The sequence below is a fragment of the Festucalex cinctus genome, chromosome 4, assembly GCF_051991245.1.
Source record: "Festucalex cinctus isolate MCC-2025b chromosome 4, RoL_Fcin_1.0, whole genome shotgun sequence".
NCBI lineage: Eukaryota > Metazoa > Chordata > Actinopteri > Syngnathiformes > Syngnathidae > Festucalex > Festucalex cinctus.
In genome coordinates, this window is record NC_135414.1 from 25927591 (window position 1) to 25951355 (window position 23765).

Genomic DNA, 23765 nt, shown 5'->3' on the forward strand with positions numbered 1-23765 from the left:
ACGTGTCCATAGATTTGCTTTCTACTCCAGCAGTTTGCAAATGAGTCCAAAGGTTTCTAAGTCGTGTCAAAAGATTGTCACTGGCAAAAGCCAACATAAACATTGGAAGCTAATTTAACCCATTCACTCCCAGCCATTTTCACAGAAGCACTCCCCTCCACTCCCGGCTGTTTTACTGGATTTTGACTGATTTTGCAAGGCCCACAGAATATTGTGTTGTATTGCTATAAAAACATGGAACCTATCAAATGAAAAATTAAAGTCCCTTCTTTCATCAGGAAAAAAAAAAAAAAAAAAAAAAAGTACATTTCTATACGTTTCCGTTGTGCAGCAATTAGCATTACAAATATAGCTAAGTTTCATCATTATTCATAAACTGCTTAGAACTGTGGGGAAATCAGCTGTTTTAACATGGCCCTGCTTGATCTCTAATACTCTGCTACCACCTGCTGCCCGTTGTTGTAATTACTACCATAGCTTCACCCATTCTTTGCAGGTCAGAGGCTGCATCATAGCCTTCTGTATACTCTAGCATTAAAATAATAATAATAATACGTCTTTGGGCCACTTAAAACATTTAAAATAGAACGTATTTATACGTTTTTGGGAGCAAATGAGTTCATATCGCTGACCACCACTCGTTAAAATGTATTTTCATGCCAACAAAAGTGGTGCAGACCCGCTGGTGCACGTTCAATTACTTATTTGAACAAACAATTAGTAACAAAATAAATAAATAAATCAGGCCAGGTTTGCCTTTTCAAGCCACGCACATTCAAAGTCACGGATACTGCAGTGTAGACTATGGGGAAGGTGACCCCAAGTGGACAGTAGACGAGTAATCAATGGGGCAATCAGTAGAGCAATTCTTTCTAAAAATATTTAATACTCGTAAAAGTTTTGAGGCGCACTATGAACATCAGCTACTAATGTGTTATATTTTCACCCTTATTGTTGTTTCACATGGCTTAGACTAAATGCTTCAATTGCACAGGCTGTTATTAGGATTTGGAAGGAAACAATGACAAGTTTTGATGAGCACTATGAACATCAGCTACTAAAGTGTTACATTTTCACCCTTATTGTTGTTTCACATGGCCAAAGACCAAATGCTTCAATTGCACAGGCTGTTATTAGGATTTGGAAGGAAACAATGAAAGTCATTTTCATTTTTGTTTTTCTTTTTTTTACAAATTTCACTGAAAATTGCAGCAAAGACGTTTGACCAATATTCTGGTCATGTGACAACATCAGAAACGGGTTAAACGAAGTACAAGCATTTGATGTATCTCTTCAATAGGATGCCATTAGGTTGTGCAAGTGTGCCAAATGAAACTCCTGCTGAGCCTTTAACAAGAGAAGATATAAGTGGGGGATGTCAAGAGCGCGACACAGACCTCACAGAAGTTGTGAACTCCTTTTATTTTGGCTCCCCAGACAGTAAGTAAGAACGTAACCAATACTGAAGTGGTCTTGGCTTCTTTGTGCGCCGTGATTCCTGGAGGAATTGTCAAAGCATGAAATAAGTTCAGCACTGGGAATTGTCTCATTCTGACTGTGTGCGCAGTTATTAATGGCGTTATCGCTCCGTGCTGGTAATTACGCTCTCGCAGGGAGCCGACTTTGACAGGACGAGAGAGGGAGACGAAGAGGAAGACATACTTTGATCCTCTGTGAACATGACGGGCTGCGCTCAAAGAAAGAAAATGTGCCTGTGGTCCAATGTATTTGTGGTCATTGGTAGGAATTGAATAATGTCCATGCTAGATGGTCTTTCACATGGAAGGTGTCCAATTGTGTAACAACCTAAAGGATTTATTGAAACGTCAATCGATTAGGAAACAAATAATAATGCAAAATGATGTGCGTATGTGACAATTTTACAAATGACATTCATCAGACAGGTAGTTGAGTTACATATTGCACTTTTCTGCGTTTTCTGCCAGCAAACTCAACTCACTTCGCAACATGATGCAATTTGTTTCAAGTTGCTTAATGCAGACCAGTTGACATCTACTGTCAAACTAAACAAAGCAAAGAATTATACTTATACATTGTGCATTTAAAACAGCCCCACAACTTTGCCTTACGAATCCACTAAAACGCTAACACACAATTTTAAACTCCAACTCTATTAGCAATAGTTACTTGAACACCAACTGCAGCAACACATGTAGACAGGCAATAAAACAATATTCCAAATATATATATTTAATATGTGAGAATCGACTAATATTACTATTATTACAGCTTATTGAGTCCGTTAGAAAATGCTTAAATGTTAAATTCAGTGTTTTAATTAAACTCGTGAGTAAAGACATTAACAACAATTCTATTTTAATTGGAACGCAGTTCTGGCAAATGAAACATTCATCATTGCTACCTTGATTGGTAGCATACAGCACCTTTTAGGGACCGTTTTTAGCAGGTCAAAGTTCACCAGAATGGCAGACAGTTAACCCAAATTGCATTGGACTTAATTATTCCTTGTATAAGTGTTAATTAAACTTCCCAGCTGTAAGTGTTAGCCTTGGGGAGGGGGTTGCTGTTATTCATATTCCCATCGACACACTTAATACTGTACTTAAATGCAATGTTTCAAGCAAGTACTGCATTATTGTTTCATATCTATCATGGACTCATTCCTTGCTTTGTTCTTTTATTCTCATTTATTCTTAATTCTTTCCCCATTCTGCCGCCAATGTTTGATGTCTCCTTTCAGTGTCATGTCGCCATGTGCGCCGTGGTGTAAATAGGTTGCGTTAAACGCTCTCCTGTCCCCAGTGAGTGTTAACAGTGCGCAGAGAGAAACTGATAATCTTTAAACGGGGCATCTGCTGGCATCTGCTTTATCGTTATTATTCCCCGGACTCGGCGCAGGCAACTATACAAGCTGACACACAAACACATGCACACGCACGCGAGCACGGTGACACATAAACGTATCAAACGCATGCAATTTGCATGCACAATGTTGTTGTCATGCAATGCAGACAGAGACCTAAAAGTAAGATTTCTGTGGTGATGATGTTTGGCCAAAATGGTCAAAGTACTAAAAAAAAAAAAACAACAGCAACACTTTATTAGAATTTCAAAAGCATCAAACATCACTAATAATAAACATACAGGTCTTGTAGTGTATGGCTTGGTTATGAGGGGGCAAGCAGAGGCGTGACTAGAAACAAAGGAAAAGGGAAGCTGAGATTTCCATAGGGAGGCCAAGCTCTGGCACACACCTAGTCACTGTGCCATTAATAAGTGTATGTGCGTGTATGTGCACGTTCTTCTGTCCGATTGTGTGATTAATGAAGACATATCAGTGTGGTAATCCTCTCTAATAAGCGCCAGTGGAGCAGCCCTCAACTGTGTGTTACAATGATATTGCAACGATTATAGCTCAGGAGTTAGATATTGTTTTATTATTTCTGGATTTATGCATGCATAAATGTCAGTGGTGAGGACTGCTGACTGGCAGGTGGACAGGTTTTGGGTTATACAGGACATCCAGGTGTGTGTGCGTGCGTGTCTCTAATGCCATTCTTTAAAAGTATGCCCAGATGCCGATACTGCTTTAATTAACATTTCAACAGCAGGGCGTGTGCGTGTGCACGTGTTTGAGCGCCTGCATGCGTGTACGTGTGAATTGACAGCTGAACGACTGTTTAATTACCATTTAAACTGCCAGAGCTGAGTGGATCATTTAAAGGCAGAAGATTACCTGCCAGCTAAATGAGCACAAAAACCATTAAACGTGTGCACGCACACAAAGCTAAAAAGCTCAATTACAGTTTTCTGCTCTAGGACTAAGCTGCAAGTCAGTTTACTCTGAGGTCACTGTGGACTAACAATCATGAGGGCTCCTCACTTACGAATGACTTCAACATGCAAAGTATAACGCTAAACAATCCTATCTCATAGCATCGTTTCATGTTGAAATTAATGTATTTATCTTTCATTAAAGTTATCTCATGGTTATTTGTTAGTTTTTTTAAAATTATTATTATTATTATTATTTTTGAATTTATGGATTTTGTTTTACATTAAATGTTAGTGTTTATTGATTATGGTTATTTTCATTATTGTATCATCCTTATCGGGTTAAAAGTCTGCAAAACGACCAAACAGACAGTTAAATAAATAAATAAATAAATAAATAAATAAAATCATAAGGATCTCAGACCAAAGTGATGCATTTAAGTGTTTTGCATTTTGTTACATTCATAATATTCTACTAAAATGGTGATAATGAATAACATTTCCAAATTAGACTAAGTGCAATTTCTGGATAAATTGTGTGGGAATGCTGAAAGCTGAATGCTAAGATCTGAATGCATGTGGAATGCTTGTGAAGTAAATTTTGAGATAAATTATAAAATTATGACCTTCTGGTTACTGGGCAATGCACTTCACCAACTGTGCCACCGAGCAGTATCAGACATCTGGTAATAATGATAAGTTATGTGTATGGAAGTGGGTGTAGAAAGTGATACTTGGGAAAAAGTTCAATGTCTGTCCCATTGAAACTCAATGGGGAAGAGTTGATATTAAACATTAAATTTTGCAACTAAAGTAATGTGTAATCATACGATATATACACCAGGAGGCGTGAATTTCTGAAGCTAGTATTATGTGGGAGTTGTTAGGCGGCAAAAAAAGTGTGGAGAATAAAAATCACAATAACAGACGTTTGCTTCAGCATTCCCACAATTGTCACACTTCAGGAAATTAGGGGTAGGAACAATTGGCGTAGTCATACTTCTGACAAACAAGCTGAGAGTGTTTATTATAATGACAGTAATGATGAATCTTTGCAAACGTATGTATGTGTTATGGAAGTTCAGCAGGCGATAGCCCAAGTCACACTGGGTCTCTCAGCTCGATGCCATCTGTTCTGCCAGCACACACGTACACAAATGTATTAATCCATCACAATGACATAACTGCGGGGAAGTGACAATAGAAACACACACACACACACACGCATACACTCCTGCAGCAAGATGCTAGCATGCAAAATGCGCTTCCTTCGGATATGCACATGGGCACACACAAACATTGAGAAACCTTGGGTTGCTAGTTCTGAGGGTTTAGCTTAAAAGTAAACCAGCCTCCGCTTACGTAGGTTCAAGGACAGCTTATGTAGAGTTTAAATGTATGGATCAACATATTGAAAGTTTATTTCTGTGAATGGGATTTGTGATCAAATATTTCCATGCACAGCAGTCCTCTATGTGAAAATAGCAGTAATAGCATGAGGCACATCAAGGTCCTATCAAGAGTTATTGCAGGCAGCCATGCTAGTCTGAGAACACCCAAGAACAGCTGAAGTTTATTTGCGGTTAATCAGATGCACTTTAAATGATGATCTCAAACAGCATAAAATAATGTGATTGATTAAATCTGAACAAAGCCACTTTTGCAAATATTTTGTCTTGTCAGTTATTTATTTTTACTGAGTTAAAACCATTTAAAAAATTATTTATTTGGTCTCATTTTTTATATTATAAAAACCTGGCATTCAAATGGGCATGTAGCCTTTTTATATCCACTGTATATGCTAACAAGTGAGTCACACCCCAGCTCATCCACTCTTTGTGTCACTCGTGACAATGTCAAACATCACATCAAGCAAGCTGAAAATGTGTCGGAAAATAATTTCTCAAAAGATGATATATCGTAGGGCTTATCAGTCACCATGGCCTCTCATTGTGACACGCATGCAGGAGTCTGGGTATAAACTACGTGCTTTGGTATTCTGGCTATGCCCGGACTGCAGATGACCAACATACACTTGCAGACACGCGCGCGTACAATGTGTGCATCCATGTGGCGCAGCCCGGACGGTGTACGAGCAGCATATCTGTCAGTGGGTGACAGGTTGACAGCTCAGGCTCCCAGCACTTTGTCCACTATCATCACGTCAAAAACAAAAAAAACAAAAAAAAAAAAAAAAAAAAAACATGCACAAACACTCTCACACGGACACAGTTGAATGAAAACATTGAAACAATCTGCTCACGTATATAATTAGTTACAATTGGTAGTTACAAATTGTTGTAGATTAAAAGCTGAAATGCAGAATAAATGGGGCTAGAGATGGGTTAAAAAAAAATAAAAAATCAGTTATCACATTGAATTCTTGATGACTTGGAGCAATTGGGACAAAAAGGACTACTGACACTTTTGACACGTGCTGCCAATTGGAAATGACATCACAGTTGCTCAGGTAATGACCAATCACGGCTGAGCTTCCAAAAACTGGTGAGCTGTGATTGGTCGTTACCTGAGACCTGATCAACTGTGGTGTCATTTTCAGGCAAAATGGCTGGCCCGAGAAAGATAAAAGTGGGTGGGTTTTTGCTGCCTAACTCATTTCCCACAATCTACTGCACATTATACAATATGTTGGCTATAATATGACTAACCCATATTCATTCAGTGTCAGACTTTGTACTGGTTAACAGCACAGTGTCGCTTTCTTTCAATTTCACTGCTGAACTAAATGATCTTTCTGCTAAGCAAGCTAACTTTACAAACAAAACAGTGTGTTGTAGCGAGACTACTACTAGTGTTTTGTTTACGACTCAGCTCAGTAGTAATCAACTCGCTAGCCCACACAGTTAGCACATCAGTGTTAGCCAGCCAACAACCACCACCTTTAAGAAAAGCCAGTAAGCGCCACTAAACCGCAATCTTAAAAAAAAAAAAAAAAAGTTTATAACCTACCAACTTGAAAATATCCATTGTACACGTCACGAATCGTGAACGACGTTTATATCCCCCCGCAACCTTCGCATCTTGCTAGCAACAGTCCGTTGTCATCTGAGTGTTTACGCACATGCCACTTAATTACAATCGTAATAGAGTTTGCCAAAACTTTGTCTACTTTTTTGAGGGTGATGTGTCTCCCATCTTCATCCACTCTCTGGGTATGCCACTCTTGGCACGCACCACCGAGAAGAAGGCGCTTGCATTATTTCTTGATCACAGTAATACTGGACTGGTCTCAACTGATCTTGATTAAAAAAAAAAATTAAAAAAATTCTAGATTTTTTTTTAATTTTTTATTATTATATCAACATTGGTCAAAAAACGTAACTAGGTTGAATTGTTAAGAAAGAAATGATTCATACAATTCCTTAGAAAAATGCTTTGGAATGAAACATATAAAGAATATGCACATGTATTAAAGTAAAAACATGCCTAGCCCAACAAAAATACATTAAACAAAAACAAATTATAGACCTCTTGAAGCTTTTTCCAAGTTGACGCTATACCCAGGAGATGCGTATTATTAAAAGCCTGTGCACCATTGAACTGTCAAATGAATACATGTCTTAAAATGTCGTTTTATAAAGGCTTGACTAACTAAATCTAGTCGACAAAGACAACTCAACCTCTCGTTGTTCTAATTCTTGAAAGAGTCCAGTATGCGAGTTGATCAGACAGGTGCCATAAAACTGTTTGAAAGCTTTTAGTCGTTTGCCACTCTGTGTGTCATCACTTTATTTCCTGTCACTCTCCTCTCAGCGTTGTTTGTCACAGCAGAGATGCAGTAAAAAATTTCCTCAGAAAACAACAATAATTCAAATTAATTAAGGATATCAGATTCAGTAGGCTATCGAAAACCAGCAGGCGTGTTCATGAGTTTCTTACTGATTCACTGTTCAATGTCACTCCAAAGTTATCAGGCCTTGACTGACTTACAGGCTCATGGCAATGCTCAATATGAGGGCCAATGGTATTATCTCGCCATAATAGCTGCATTTAATGATACACACGCGCGCCTCGAGTCTCGTTTTTATTTCAGTTGATGGAGTTCTGCCGTTACAAAACCAAGCCAGGTCGGAGCAGATAATTTGACTCGTCGCCACAATCGCGGATCACTGCTCGAGCACATTTCATACAATTAAGGATTGTGGATTTGAAGCAGTCTAAACAATGGGCCCAAATTAAATTCTGACTCTCAGTGAAAGGCACTCTCCGGCTGCGCTCAAAATACAATCCAACAGAGAGAGAATACAGACGTCGTGTTTAACAGGATTGCCGGGCATACCCGCCCACAATAAGGCACCGTTTTTCCTCCCTGATATTCTATTACTCTCTGTCGTCCTCTCTGTGAAGACTCAATGGCTCTTTGGTTGTAGTTTCACTCAACAGTTCTTCTTCTAAAAAAAAAAAAAAAAAAGAAAAAGGCAGTAAGCTGCAATACAGAGCAGCTATAAAGCATATGAGGACCGGGACAAATAAAGATAAATGAGGCATTACATAATTCAGAATCAGTGAATTGATTCTTTCCCAAGCAAGCCCACAAGCTCAAGACGGTCCTTGGGTCAACACCCTTTACCTCTTGTATCTTGTTAAGAATGTGACGTGTGCTACCGGACAAAAGCAGCAACGGGTAATGAAGAAGGATGTGTTGGGGATCCGTTGGTCCATTTGCTCATTTATTTGCACGAGTCAGTGGCGCTGTACCCCAAAATGTGTGACCCAATTGCATCAGACAGCACCAGTCTTTTGCTCTACATTGACTGGCGGTCAATGGCAACCCTTATTTCCACCAAGCATTACAGTTCACAATAAAGTGATCAAAAATAAGAGCTTGGTACCATTCCAACTACTATTAGTGTAACGGTGAGTTTAAGTTTATTTTTTGTCATTTGTTTGTATCCGCTTCTGTGCCTATCTGTCAACATGTGACAGGTGCAAGATAGAAACCGCTGAAAAAAACGTCAATGGCTTTATCAATTAATCAACTTCCACTCAACTTTTATCACATTATAGTAGACGAAGGTCATTCAACTACCGTACTAGTAGGGCGGCCATTTTCATAAGGTCAAAAAGGAGGACATACATTTTTGTATGGCATGTTTGTGTAACTAAATTCTAAGTCAAACTTCTTTTTGACAATTTATCTAACTTAACCACTAAGCAGTGACATGCTTCTAATTTTGAACTTAATTTTGAAAACGCAAATAAGGGAAAAATGTCTTCAAGGATGACACACCTGCTGCTGGCCTCTTGCTTTTATGCTTCTCCGTTCCCACGTGACTTTCTATGGCTGCTTTGCCCTGACCACGTCCACATCACAACAGCAAAGCGTGCAGAAAACGTGAAACGAGTCTCGACTGCGTTTGGCAAGGAAATTGTGTTCTTTCGTCCATTCAATATTAAAAGATGTCCGGCGCTTTGGCATTTTTTGCTAGCACTGCCTTTTTTCTTCTTTTTTTTTGCTTGCTAACGTTGCTGTCACAGAAGACGTCGAGGAAATGACGTAGTCCGGTAGCCACACTTGGAGGTTTGTTTACATTTATTGAACCAATGATATATGGGAATTTTTAACTGAAGCCACTCTTGACCAATCACAGACCAGTTGTGACAAACATTGGGTGGGGCCGATGTTGGGTCACATAAACTCAAGTGCGGCTCATTTTCTTTAAAAAAAAAAAAAAAGAAAAATAATAATAATTAAAAAAAAAAAAATAAGAGGCCTAACCAGTGTCCTGCTTAGGGTTGTACAGGACGCAGGACATTAATCACTGAAAATTAGGGCTGTCCTACCTAAATCAGGGCACCTGGCCACCATACGTAATAGCATAGATTATGTTTAGTTACAATATTAACGATGATAAAAAAAAAAAACCTTCTATAGGGTGCCAAGAGGACATTCAGCAGTAACAAAGGAAAGCAAGCGCCAAAGAAAGGAAAGGGAGATTACAGTGAGACGTGGATTGAAACTAATGAAGACAGAGTGAGAGAAAAAGAGACATTCAACAAAGTTAGAGGAAGATAGAATAGAGTGAGAGGAAGAATTGAATGAAACAAAGAGACATTTGACCAGTATTTCCTCCCAATAAATGAAAGAATTCAACTCTCAGCGGACGGGAGAGCTACACGTATTCTCTGTGCATTAGCATTAGCAAGAGGTCGCACACTGACGAGCCAGTGCGCCCTGTTCAAGGTCAGAAAGGGGCACGCATCACCACAGGCCACACAGACACACACACACACGCATTTGTATTCAAAAGTAGACAAAACTGGGGTTGCGCAAAGTGAAAGCACACAGTAATTGTTTTTCCAGGTTCAAACAAATTAAATATGTGCACTTTTGTTTAATTTTTCTCTTGAGTCTTTTATGTCATTTGAACGGGAAAAAAAAAAGAAGTAAAATGGATTAACCTAATGATCTCAAAAATCCATCCAATAGGTTAGGTAGAATTTAGGCATATGGGGGAGTCTATAATATTGCACAATTTGGTGCAAATCCAAATTAGGATTGTTTAGCCCTGGCGGTTGTCCACCCCTCTTTTGATTGCCATCTACTTAAGCAGATGTTTCTGGTCCCACTAGTTTGGACTGGTTAACCTGAGAGGTATTGTGCCAAACGCCAAGTTACATATTAAGGGATTTATTTTTTACAGTTAAGTTAGATACTTCAAACCAGTACCCCAAATTACACTTCTACTATTGATAATTATCCAGCATAAACCGTGGTTAGTTTTGATAATAGCTGACACAAAAAGGCCAAAGTAGCTGATCTGAAAAGTGTAATCAGTGCTCCACCTTCACACTAATACTTGTATATTTATTTGAATACTATTAGTTAAAGTACAATATTTATTTCCTACTTAGTTTTACTTCCAGACCAATGTGCGTTTCCCTCCCTCAGACATGCATTTAGACTCAGACTGTCTAAATGAGTGGCATGGATCAGTGGTAGAGTGGTCGTCTCCCATCCGCGAGGTTCTGGGTTTGATTCTCACCCCTGGTTATCATGTCGCAGAGTCCTTGAGCAAGACACTGAACCCCGATTGGCTCCCAGTGGACCTGGCAGTGCACTGCATGGCAGCAGTCGACCACTGGTGTGTGAATGGGTGAATGTGAGAAATTGTAAAATCGCTTTGGGAACCGTATCGTGTAATTATTTACTAAATGTATACAAAGTTCTCGCCACTCGTCAAATAACATCATGAATGCATTGAGGAAGCAGTAGCACAGCATCCCCACTTATATCCCTGATTGGCATGCTTGTCTTAATTACCTCTCAAAGTTATTGATTGGAAGTGAATGTCTCAACATGCAGCCAACGTGCCTGTTCTTGTGTTGATTTTATTTTTTTGGCATAAATGTGTCTACTGGCTAACCAGCTTGCAGAAACTCATTAAAACATTATTTATGCAGAGAGCATTAGCCGTGTTCACTGTTAATTTGGCCCGGACCACTAATGAAAACGCTAATTCATCTGTGCTGTGAAAAGTGGGAGAGAGCATTTACTGACAATTCCAGAACATATTTCAAGGCATCTTCACATGTCTGGCGCTGCTGAGGAAAGACCTCCCAAGTTCAGAGGAATGATTTGGATGTGGTCACATCAAACAAAATCGAATAAAAAGGGGAAGCGAGAGTGCAGAGTGATGTGACTCTTTGACAACCATAATCAGAACGGCGATCCAATTGCTGAAACAGTTATTGGGTTTGAGGAGGGGTGCAGAAGAATTAGAATGACATATGCATACATTGTTATTTATGTATTTAATTTATGTGATTGAGGGCTATGTATGCAGAGTAACAGATTGGTTAACCCTGTTAAGCCTAAACCATTAAAATATACGGCCGGAATGTCGTTTTTTTTTGGGGTTTTTTGTAAATAGTGCGGCGTATTTATAGGTCCTTGAACAAAAAAAAAAAAAAAAGTTTTTTTTTTGTTTTTTTTTGAAAATCATCTTCCACATATGACTTTTGATTTGTGTCATATTTGATACATCCGGTCACAATGCTTTTAAATTTGTTCATTTATAACTGTCAAAAAAATACAATACACCGCCGGAGGAGCTGGTTGAAGTGGCTGGGGCGAGGGAAGTCTGGGCTTCCCTGCTAAAGCTGCTACCCCCGTGAACCGACCTCGATAAGCGGTAGAAGAAGAATATAATGATAAACAGACATATCAAACATATTAATATTTCCAAAAAATCAGAATGAACATTTCCCACTATTAATGAGTATAGGTCAATTGAGGGTGATCTTGCAAGGTCGCTGGAGAAGCCATCAGCTGGGTGATACTGCCCTCTAATGGATTATCCGTGCAATGCATGTGTCAGATCATATACGTCAGGATTTGAATGGGGGGGGAAAAATATACTCATGAAATAGAGGGCTCAAAATGTATTGTATTTAATATGTTTGGCTTTATAGGATTAAGCTATTTGAAACACATAACTAACGTTTACAAGTAGAGCCATGATTGGTTGTTACCTGTTAACGTAAAATAACAACATGCCTTTTTAAAGGTTGTTAATTGTACATGAAAAATAATGACATTAAATTCATGAAACAAAATATCGACTTTTCACTGCTGAAAATTGAATAATTAGTGAAGTATCCCTTTAATAAATCTTTTAAAAGGTTGAATCTAATATAAATAAATTCACTTTATATTATGTCTTACGTGAAAGACAGTTTTTAAGGTAAATAAAAATGAAAGACAACCTGCGTTATGGAACAAATTGTGTTCAACTTCGGAGTTCCTTAAAACTGTGTTCATGTGTGGTAAGATTGCTTGAGTGGACTTATTCATAATGTAGCACATACGTGTGCACTTGAATGTGTTCCTACAAGTCTAACTAAAACTACAAGTCTATGATGTGTGTGCGGGTGTGTTTGCAAGTGTGTGTGGGGGTGTGTGTGTGTGGTAATTACCATCCAGCGGTAGCTAAAGTGACATGTTTGAAGAAGAGATAAGGAGACATAAATTGGCCGGGTATAAAACGGTGATATTTCCTCCACTGCTTTAGAAAAACCCATTTACTCTGCCTCTTTAGCATGTCAAGACCCCTGTCACAACCCTCTCATCCCCTCGGCCAGAAGGACTCGTGCGCGCACGCACACACACGATTGCGCAGTCAGCCAGCTTCTTGCAAAAGTGCTCATCTGCATTGGGCTATTAACTGGCAGCGACACACACCGAGCACGACAGAACGCGAGAGTGTGTGTGTAAATCAGTGTAATGGGGCCAGGACCTCGGTAGCTCTAAAAAGAGAGCAGACATGTGGAGGACAAGACATGACTTCTGTTTTTTTTCTCCTTCCTTCCTTTCATGAAGAAAAGCAGCAATGGAATGCATCTTGTATAGAGGCAGAAATTATTTTAATTTGTCAAAGACAAAGAGGGGCATCAAAAGAGTTGGTAGTAAAATGGGGCAGGGGTAAGTCAGTGTGTTAGGAATTGGCTTGGCAAATAGAGTCACAGGTTCCAGACCCGTGAAAACATGAAAATTCAAAATATGTAAATGCGACTATGTTGTGATGTGTCCACTGCATGCGCCACATGGAAATGTATCATTTGACGGCATGGTGATGAAGTGTTGCCTTTATGAGTTAAAATTACAATCAAATCTTGCTTTATGTGGGGGATTTGGTTAAATCGGTCACAGGTGTAGTCTGAAGGGAGTCCCAGAGTCTCCTCAAGTCTCTGGTAACACCACAAAAACCTAATTTTCTGCTAATCATTTAACAAAAAATACAATCAACTCATTTGCTCCCAATAACATGTAAATATTTTTTTAATGTTTTAAGTGTCCCAAAGACGTATTTATAGGTTGTTGTTTTTTTGTTTTTGTTTTTTTTATGCTAGAGCATACAGAACGCTTTGATGCAAGCCTATCAACTGCAAAGAACGGTTGCAGAAATGGTAGTTATTACACAAACGGCCAGCAGGTGGCAGCAGAGCAAAGGAGATCAACCAGGGCCACGTCGAAAAAAAGCTAAATTACTTTCAATTTTAAATACATTTGTGAAAACTGATTAAACTTAGCTCTCTTCTAATGCTAATTGCTGCAAAACGGAAACAGATAGAATAATGATTTTTTTTTTCCTGATGAATCAATCTTTCTTTTGATAAGTTCCATGCTTTTATAGCAATAGAACACAATATTCTGTGGGCCTTGCAACATCAGTCAAAATCCAGTCAAACGGGAGCGATCAAATTGGTGAGTGACTTTTGAGGCGTATGTTTCAGAAATGTTTGGTTGAACATAAATTCGTACCACTTTCAGGAGAAAATCGACTTTAGCTGCTTGTACTTAGGTAGCCGTTCGATAAATATTGCAACTGTTGAGTGAAAATATCCTCTGTCGATAAATACTGTACTTGCGTGAACCAGTCTGATCCAAAACGTAAAATTTCTACATTCATTGTTGACTCACAGGAGTGAAAATCTCCTTGAACTAAGTTGTAAAAGACAAAACCTTTTTAGTCGCGCCACACGGCGAAGATTGGGAGTCATTTCTGCGTGCCATGCACTCTGGGTCGCAGGTTAAAGCCCTTGTTGTGTTGCAGAGCAAAAACACACGCATTCGCACACAAACACACGCCACGGGGGAAGGGGTTATGGAAAGAAAGGAGGGAGGAGAAGAGAAGAAAAGAGGAGGTGAGGTCAGACCTCTCTTTGGCCTCACAGTTGTGGACGAGATGAGCCTTTTTTCTCACAGGTAAATAATAGCCACACCCTGGGAGCGTGCGTGTGCGTACGTGTGTCTTCGACTTTGCTACATTGTGGGGCCCATACACGCATCTTTTTTTCGAAGTTTAACTACCTTTGTGGGGACCGACTTGAAATTGTGTGGACATTTGGATGGTCCCCACAAGTCCACACCTCTTTTTGAGGGTCAAGACTTGGTTTTAGAGTTTAGGTTTGAATTGGGTTCTGGTTGAGGTTAGTGTACGAAATGGGGGTAGGCAATCATTTTTGATGGTTGAAGTTAGTGAAAGGGTTAGGAAAAGGCATTATATGTCAATAACTAATATATCATCTTGGTAAATTATTATTTTTTTATATATCTAAGAGGCATGAGTGATGTGACAAATAAAACGATGACCTAAATGAATCTACACACAAAGGTTATCTTCGTGACTGACCGTTCCAATTTGCAACTAGTGTTGTTCCGATACCGATACTGGTATCGGCAGAGGTGCCGATACTGCATTCAAACAGTGGTATCGGTATTGGTGAGTACTCACAAGTAACATGCCGATACCATTAATTCCAACGCTAATATAGGATTTTGGATGCAGCATCTTGTGTCATGCTCGTGCATGACATTCACTGGTATGTGACATGTTCACTGCATGCCGATCTAAGATATCCTATTGGCCCTTGAATGCTCTGAACCAATGGCAGGACAACTTTTTCATGTTGAGAAAAAAAAAAAACTCAAGTATCTCGGTATCGGCCGATACTGCAAAGCTGGGAATTGGTATCGGTATCGGGGGCCAAAAAATGGTATCGGAACAACACTATTTGCAACCAAGGATTTTACTATCCAATCAAAAAAATAATAATGTATTCATATGTATCTGTCCTAACTATTTCACTTGTTATTGTCCAGATTTCTAAAGATCTTCAGGCAACATAATGCTGCAAAACTTCTAGAGAAGAGCCAGAATTTTACAACACTTCTCAGACTGTTGAGCATTCAACTCTTTAAATGGGTTGATAATACACAAAAATAACAGACGACATGGGAACAGAACAATATAGTAGAATCAATTTTTGAAAAAAAAATACAAATAAAATAACCTTATTCGGACATACAAGGTTTCTGCCTGACAGCAATGATATTCTAACTTCCACGGACTCATCAACAGCACCCATTGCAACATTCTAATAATAACGTGTCATGTATTAGACTCGAGAATAGTTCTCGGGAGGTAAACTAATCTCAAGTTTAAATACGGTGGTATTAAGCAGGTAATCAGTATTCTGCAAAGAAGTAACCTTCTCCAAGCTGATTGAGTCAAATGAACACTAAGTGCGCGCGACGGTGACAATGACTTAATGCTCGTGTTGTCTGTAAACAAGCAGGCCTGCTGGATTAAGTCACCTGCCAGTATACTTGAAGCTGAAGAGGCTTTTTTTGCTCCATGAGCGCTGCTTGTATAATTATTTCAAACACGAGGAAAAACCAAATCACTTTACAACGCGGATTTACATATGATTAGTGTCAAACAAAGACGGGATTACTGCAAGCACTGCAGAAAGAGCAGATTTTTTCATTTCCTCTCTTCGCGACTTGATTCATGAAGCTGGAATGCAAGTTATCGCCGCTCTCTTGAGTCACAGGTGACAAAAACTGACAGTGTGTACTTTCCACATAGACATGATGTTTAGTCATATATTAGTGGAGCCTTCCTTTTAAAAAAAGCTGCTCATCCTGTCCTCTTTTGTTCAACACTCATCATATTTCCTTTGGATTTGTCTTAATTGAATCAAATACGACCACAACTTACAATCTACACTCAACTGCACTGTAAACGCGTCCATATTATTTACTCAACTGTATTCAAGCATCTTTGTTTCCCCCCGGAGGCCGAACATCCCAACATGCGCGCAGACATGACACAGAATCGTATAACCAGCCAGTGGGAGAGTAATTCACCGATGTAATAGGCTTTAGAAAATGACAGCATTGTGTGAGTGTGCGCGTGTGTATGTTGATCCAGCCAACTGACTGTGGCCCAACTGGCAGCTTATTAAGCAATTTGGATCCTGTGTGGAATCTGTTGATGTTTGCAACACAGACAGTCACAGATAATGACAATGAACACTTATTTAGGAGGTTATATTTCTGAGGAAGGTTAACTGTTGGATAATTTTCTTTTGTGTGCTTTGGCATCTACTTTTCAAGGATGTGCTATATGAAAAATTGTTTATCAACCCCAAACAGACAAATTTGCACCGTAAGTGTATTTTGATATTGTGGCTATTCATTTAAATAAACACAGACACATAAATAAAATTAAAAATAAATACATTTATAATGTTTTTGTTTTGTTTTCCTGTGCTTTCAGTATCTGTACCAGAAAATGTCATCACAGTTGCTCATGGCTCAGGTAATCGTTCACCTGCTTCCTGAATTTGGTCATGTGATGTTCGCAAGATAAGCAGAGATTGGTCGTTACCTGAAACCTGAGCAACCATGATGTCATTTTCATTCGAGCCTGCCTCGCAATCTTCATCGTAATTCCTCCCAAAAGTGTTTGATGGGGTTGAGGTTGGGTTTGTCAAACTCTTCTACACACAACTCATCTAAGTATGCCTTAATGGACCTTGCTTTGAACACTGGGAACCTTCCCCAAACAATTCCCGCAAGCATATAATTGTCTGAATGCCTTTGTTAAGATTCAGCAGGAGCTATTAAGCCCTACTTGACTATTTAACTCATTCACTCCCAAAAACGTATTTATATGTTTTTGTTTTGTTTTGTTTTTTTAGGTATTTGTATGCTAGAGCATTATGAAGGCTTTGATGCAGTTTCTGACCTGAAGAGGTCGCTTAAAGCAATGGTAGTTATACAAAAAAAGAAAAAAAAAAAAGAAAAAAAGAAATGGCCAGCAGGTGGCAGCAAAGCATAAGAGATCAGCCAGGGCCATGTTGCAACAAGCTCTTTTTTCCCAGTATTTTCAACAGGTTTGTGAATAATGATGAAACTTTGCTAATTCTAATGCTAATTGCTGCAAAATGTAAAAACAGATAGATATTTTTTTTTCTGATGAAAGAAGAGACTTTAATCTTTATTTTGGTAGGTTCCATGTTTTTAGAGCAATAGAACATGAAAATATGTGGGAGTGAATGAGTTAATTGATAGAGCTGTGTGTGTCTATCATTTTGTGCACAAGTGCATTTACATAACCGACAGAAGCTGTTAATGCACACACACACACACACACATACACAGGCAATGGTGATGGACAGATAGGAATGCTGGAAGTTATTGAGTAAATTGTGGCCCAATAACAAAACCATTCACCCACAACAACGCGCTGCCCTCACTTCTCACCTGTCTGCCTAACTGCACTGCATTGTGGGAGGTGGGGGGAAGAGCAGAACGGAGCAGCGATAGGAGGTGAAAGTCGTTCCGCTTGGGAAACTCGCTGCTTTGCATTCGACAGCGAGAGATAAACACACTGGCCAGGCATGCGGCATGCATGGCGCCAAGCGCATGTTTGAGAGCTCGCACGTGATTCGACAACAACACGCACTGCGCACACGTCGGGCTAATTACTGACCTCTCACGCTCAAGTGGTGTAAGGAGGGAGTTGCGAGACGCAGCGCGGCGGTGACCTGAGAGCAAAAAAAAAAAAAAGGAAGGAAGCGGGATTAGTCGTCAAAAGCAACGCAGGCCTCACTCGCGCAATGTCTTTGGCATGTTATTTTTCGCTTTATGATTCTGATAATGATGATATTAGAGACAAGGGAAAGGGTGAGGAGAGGATGATGGGCGCCACACGTGAATGTTCCTCCTGTCGTTCCTCCATTTTACTACCACACTGTGCGCACAGCGAGAGAGAAAGGAAGATAGAAAAAGACAGAGAGGGTGGGGGCTCCTCAATGACTAATTTTCCTTTCTTTTATGGCGGCATAAATTTACATGGAGGGGGGTTTGAGGGGTAGAGAAGAAATCCTTTTAGCGGCCTGATTTATGTACGTCTGATGGGCGAATCATAGATCACCGCCTGAAGATGGCAGACACGCCGATGATGATGGGGCCCTTCGACAGGGCCCGCTAATGCTTTGCCGAACAAAATGTAACCAATCTGCGGGGGCCCTCAAGCATGCAATGGTCCTCTAATAGAAACTATAGAGAACTGCGCGCCTGTCGCCAGTGACAGTGGCTGGGGGAGGTGTGTGAGTATGTGTGCTGCCGGAGTTTTTTAAGGAAAAGAATGAAAACTAAAGGAGCTGAGGGGCAATGAAGCGGCACAGTTGGACAATATAATATACAGGAAAAAACATGAGCGTAAAGATCAACTCGAAAAGTTAAGGGACATCAGGTGAAGGACACAAAGTTCAAACAGAAAAAAAAAAAAATCAGCTCAGGAAACAGGTAAGCAATATAGAAGACCCAAAAAAACACATGAATGTTCACCTTAAGACACCGGATCACACTCATTCCTACACACGCACACATACACAGGCATGTGCCCGGCGCGGCACATGAAGCCCCACCAATCATCTTTATATCAAAACATCATTATGCTGTCTGACAGCAGCTGAGATTCCGGCGAGGCCTCCTTGTCATAAATCGTCAGCTGTTGCAGTGCTGCAAAGAGAGCCTTTTCATTTAGGGATGTCACAGCTCTCCCGAGCCTCGTAAAGGTTGTCGGAGACTTGGGAGAAGAGAAAAAAAAAAAAAAAAAAAAGATAGAAGACTGACAGAGAGAGTCTTGGACAAGAAAGGAATATCTGAGAATGGCATGCCTTGCAAGATGAGCCTGACCCTGGTTGCTGGCAACAAAGAGGAACTGGTTGTGGCATTTAGAGATGGCAAAGGTTCCAAGGGAGGGTAAATAATCTATAAGGGAGGCAAGGTTGGTGCTGGTGGGAGGAGGAGGCTCATTGCCAAGTACTCCATTGTGGCCTCTGTGTTTTTAAAACAATCTGCTACAGCTGTTAATGTAACGACAAATTTGAGCTGATGTACACTTGAAGTTGCCAAACCATAGCGAGTAGGCTGGATCTTGGAAGTAATGGCATGGGCTTTTTCGCAGGAATCGAAAGCAAGCACAATGCAGAGGTTGAGAAAGAGCATGCTGGGACTCAAGACCTTCTAATTATTCAATTAAGAAACAATACTAAGAATGGGTGATTGAAGAATATGAAAGCGACCTTGTATAAAAAGGCTGAGGTCCAAATTTTGGTATACCAGACAATGCCCTAGTATGACAATTGACGAAGGACAGTAGACACAGTTTTTCGAAGAAGCAATTAAGGTCTACGTAGAACAACAGAAACACTAACCCAGGATGTAAGCCTAATAGCCTAGCCTCAGGTAGGACAGACATGAGCCCTAGGCACTAGAATAAAACAGACCTCTAGATCAAGAATAATACTCCTTTTGTTTGACCACAAGTATTTGCTGAATCTGACTAGCACTATAGTTGTGGATTTCTAAGAGAATGGCCCAAATCACCACCGCACCCCGTTTTCGACTACTGAACATCAACCTCAGACCGAAAGTCCGTTCTGTGAAACAACTGTCTATAACCACTGGAACAAACTAAATCATAACCATTGCAACAACTATACTTGGACAAAGGCCTAACACCGAGAATTAATGAAAGAAACTTCAATAAAAGACAACAACAAAAAACAATCTATTTGTCATGTACACAAAATCTGACCTCTGTATTTGACCCATTACACTAATGGACAAAACACACACTGTTAGTGGCACACATTGCAGGATGGGACTACTTTAGCGCCCAGGGAGTAGTTTGTGGTATCAGTGTCTTGCTCAAGGACACCATAACATGTCCAGGGGGGTTCTGGGTTAGATGGTTTTGAACTCCGGTTGCAACGTTGACAGGTGACAGCCTTAAGCACTTAGCCACAGCTGCCGCACCTACATTCTAAAACAGTGGTGGGCAAACTCGGTCGGAGTCCTGCAGGTTTTGGATGTTTCCCTTCTCCAACACAGCTGGTACATGATCAGCGAATAAGAAAGCTCTACATAAGCCTGGTAACGATCCTGTTGATTGGAATCGGCTCGTGTTGGAAGAGGGAAACCTCCAAAACCTGCAGGACTCTGGCCCTCGAGGACCATCCATCCATCCATCCATCTTCTTCCGCTTATCCGGGGTCGGGTCGCGGGGGCAGCAGCTTCAGGAGGGAAACCCAGACTTCCCTCTCCCCAGCCACTTCAACCAGCTCCTCCGGCGGGATCCCGAGGCGTTCCCAGGCCAGCCGAGAGACATAGTCTCTCCAGCGTGTCCTGGGTCGTCCCCGGGGCCTCCCGCCAGTGGGACATGCCCGGAACACCTCCCCAGGGAGGCGTCCAGGAGGCATCCGAACCAGATGCCCGAGCCACCTCAGCTGGCTCCTCTCAACGCGGAGGAGCAGCGGCTCGACTCTGAGTCCCTCCCGGATGACCGAGCTTCTCACCCTATCTCTAAGGGAGAGCCCGGACACCCTGCGGAGGAAGCTCATTTCGGCCGCTTGTATCCGGGATCTCGTTCTTTCGGTCACGACCCACAGCTCGTGACCATAGGTGAGGGTTGGAACGTAGATCGACCGGTAAATGGAGAGCTTTGCCTTTTGGCTCAGCTCTTTCTTCACCACGACGGACCGATACAGAGTCCGCATCACTGCAGACGCTGCACCGATCCGCCTGTCCATCTCCCGCTCCCCCCTCGAGGACCAAGTTTGCAAACCCCTGTTCTAAAACAACCGGCTAGGGGTTAGAAAGCCTTTGGAATAACAATACCTGAAGCACATCCCGAATTAAGAAGACCTACTCCCTATGACACACTACGATCTCAAATCTAAGGCTGCACCCAAGCTACTACATCACTAGGCAAAGTACCAAAGATCTAGACTTGGTACCTGTATCTACAGAATGAGATCTAACAACTTCAATCACAAACACCTAGCACCCCAGCTAATGAAACTTTTACACGCAATCAATCAAATTGAGGTCAGAATTCCGGTTTCTGAAACATTCGGGGATAACCCGTTTACATGTGTTTTTAAAAACCTGAATAAGAACACATTAGGGGTTTTGCACGCGTTTACATGACCTTCCAAAACCCGAATATTACCAATATTCGAGTTTTGAAAGGGTTATTGACTGCATCAAAAGATAGTCACTGAAACTACAAAGTCTACTCTCTCGAATGGCTGATTAAGGACTAACCACTGTTGGCTCAATGAAGTCTTGAAAAGAAAGCCTCAGATGGAAAACAGAAGGCGTGGACTTCATTGATCAAAATATCAATACCACCTTGGTGGAGTCTGGCTAGGTGACAATGAGACTATCCCCAATTTTACACACCTCATTCATCTCTTTCAGCAAGAACTCTTCTGCTGGATCCACTGGGACGAGATCTCACAAGTGGAGGGCAGAGGTCAATCCCACTGAATCCGTCATTGGCCACTTTGTACCATCAAGTACCTTATCAAAAAGTTCAGATGAGGAGTATGCAAAGAAAGAGCTCATCATGTGCGTGAAACTTTATGTAAGTCTTTTCATATCTCATTAACTCATTCACTGCCCGTCCAATACAAATGGATCTTTGACGTCTTTAGCCGTCAATGGCAGAGAATGAGTTAAAAGGATGAACAAACAGAAACATGAAGACTCCACATCTTTTGTTGAGCAGTTCTCTATAGCCACACATTTAAGTCTCTACTCTTCAATTTATTAAGGCTGTCATATTAAAAAAAGGAGTCTGGAAAAAATAAATAAATAAAAGTGTCTGTCTGCCTGTGTGTGTGTGTGTGTGACTAATGTACTGCAGCTCCTCACTGGTGCTGACAAAAAGACAAGTTTGCGTAGCTGGTGCTAGGGTGTCCCTTCAGGGCTTCCGTCCGTCCACTGGCACGGGAGATGAACTGAGACAAGATGTCAGAGCAGGAAATGTCAGACTGCTGCCAAACCATCGTGGCGCACACCCCTGACAGGCACACTCTTGCGTGCACACGCACTCACACACAAAATGGCCATGAAATTCATTGTACAAAACTGCAATCAGCTTTCCGGACATCGCGATGAGATAGATAACAACAACCAACTTTTAAACTTGCTATTAAACTTGCATCATTTCATTTGACTTTGCAATAATTGTCCTGTGCCTGTATTTGTATTCTTTCCAAAGTCTGAGAAACTACTGGACAAAGACAGAAGCGGTTTTGCAGTGGCAAACAGACAAGGCAGAGGGAAGAGTGCAGCAGCGGTTCATGTCCGCTGGCCACTTTGCTTCCTTGTGTGGTGTGTACACATTACAGATGTCTTGAGTAAAGCTTCCATCTGTAATCCCTCTTCTCGTCGCTCGCTCTCTCTCTCTCTCCTTCCTCTCTGTTGTCCTCAGGACTCAGTTTTCCTTAAGTGTGTCAATTTGGGTCTCCTTGCTCAAGTTCAAACATTTAGCCCCCAAACCGCCATTTGTCTCCAACTTGGCAGACAGAAGGACCAAAATAGCGAAAAATACCTCAAGAAATAAAAAAAATAATAAAAAAATCAGTGAGAGAGGAATAAAAGCATCTTGTATGTTTGACGGCACTTTTTGCTGCCTGGTTAGATCGCGCATACGCACGCACGCTCACACGCATCAGCCCCCCCCCCCCCCCCGACCAACCCCCGTCTTGTCTGGTTACTGGCTGTGCACTTGCAGTTCCTCCAGGGTGTGTGGGGTCACACTGCGCGAGTGTGTGCGCGCTTGGTGGGTGAGGGGAGTTCACCCGATGCCAATCCACGCCTCAACCATCCACACTCACTCACCCCCCGTCCCCCCCACCCGCCCCTCTCGACGCTACAGATGATGTGCCGTCCGGCCGCATCTCCGTCATTGTGACGATGAGTGCTGCTGCCAAATGCCCCGCAACCAGAGTCACATCTGCTCCTGTCTCTGTCGCCACGGCGATACTGCCGAAGTCGGCACGACAACCGGCACATGACCCGGGGGGTGGGGGGTGGGTACGACAACGGGTGGCACCAGACGGAGAATGAGAGAGACGGAGATGATCATTTAGAAGGTTTGGGCTGTTTATTTACAGGCTGCCAATGAATACAAGTCACATACAAGAACAGCAACATTCCGATCAAAAAGGCCAATTACGCAAGGCTGAGAAAAGGTGAGTCAGCCAAACATCAAACGCCTCAAAACTGAAAAGTTATATATCAGTATATGGTATGTGACTTTCATTCTTCTGCCTCTAACAGAATTAAGGCCTTGTTTAATTCAAACTCCACTTTTGGAGAGTCTCTCTCAGAA

At 41.1% G+C, this 23765-nt stretch overlaps 1 protein-coding gene across 2 annotated transcripts in view; it reads right to left on the reverse strand.

Annotated features, from left to right (window-relative positions):
• The window catches only part of esrrga (estrogen-related receptor gamma a), a 221786-nt gene that overhangs the window by 163686 nt on the left and 34335 nt on the right, over positions 1–23765 (reverse strand). The window contains exon 3 of one of the 2 annotated variants that reach the window (XM_077518194.1): positions 18063–18117. The exons of the other annotated variant lie outside the window; for it this stretch is intronic. The gene's annotated coding sequence lies outside the window, so the exon portion shown is untranslated. The remainder of the gene's footprint in view (positions 1–18062; positions 18118–23765) is intronic. 2 annotated transcript variants of the gene reach the window in all.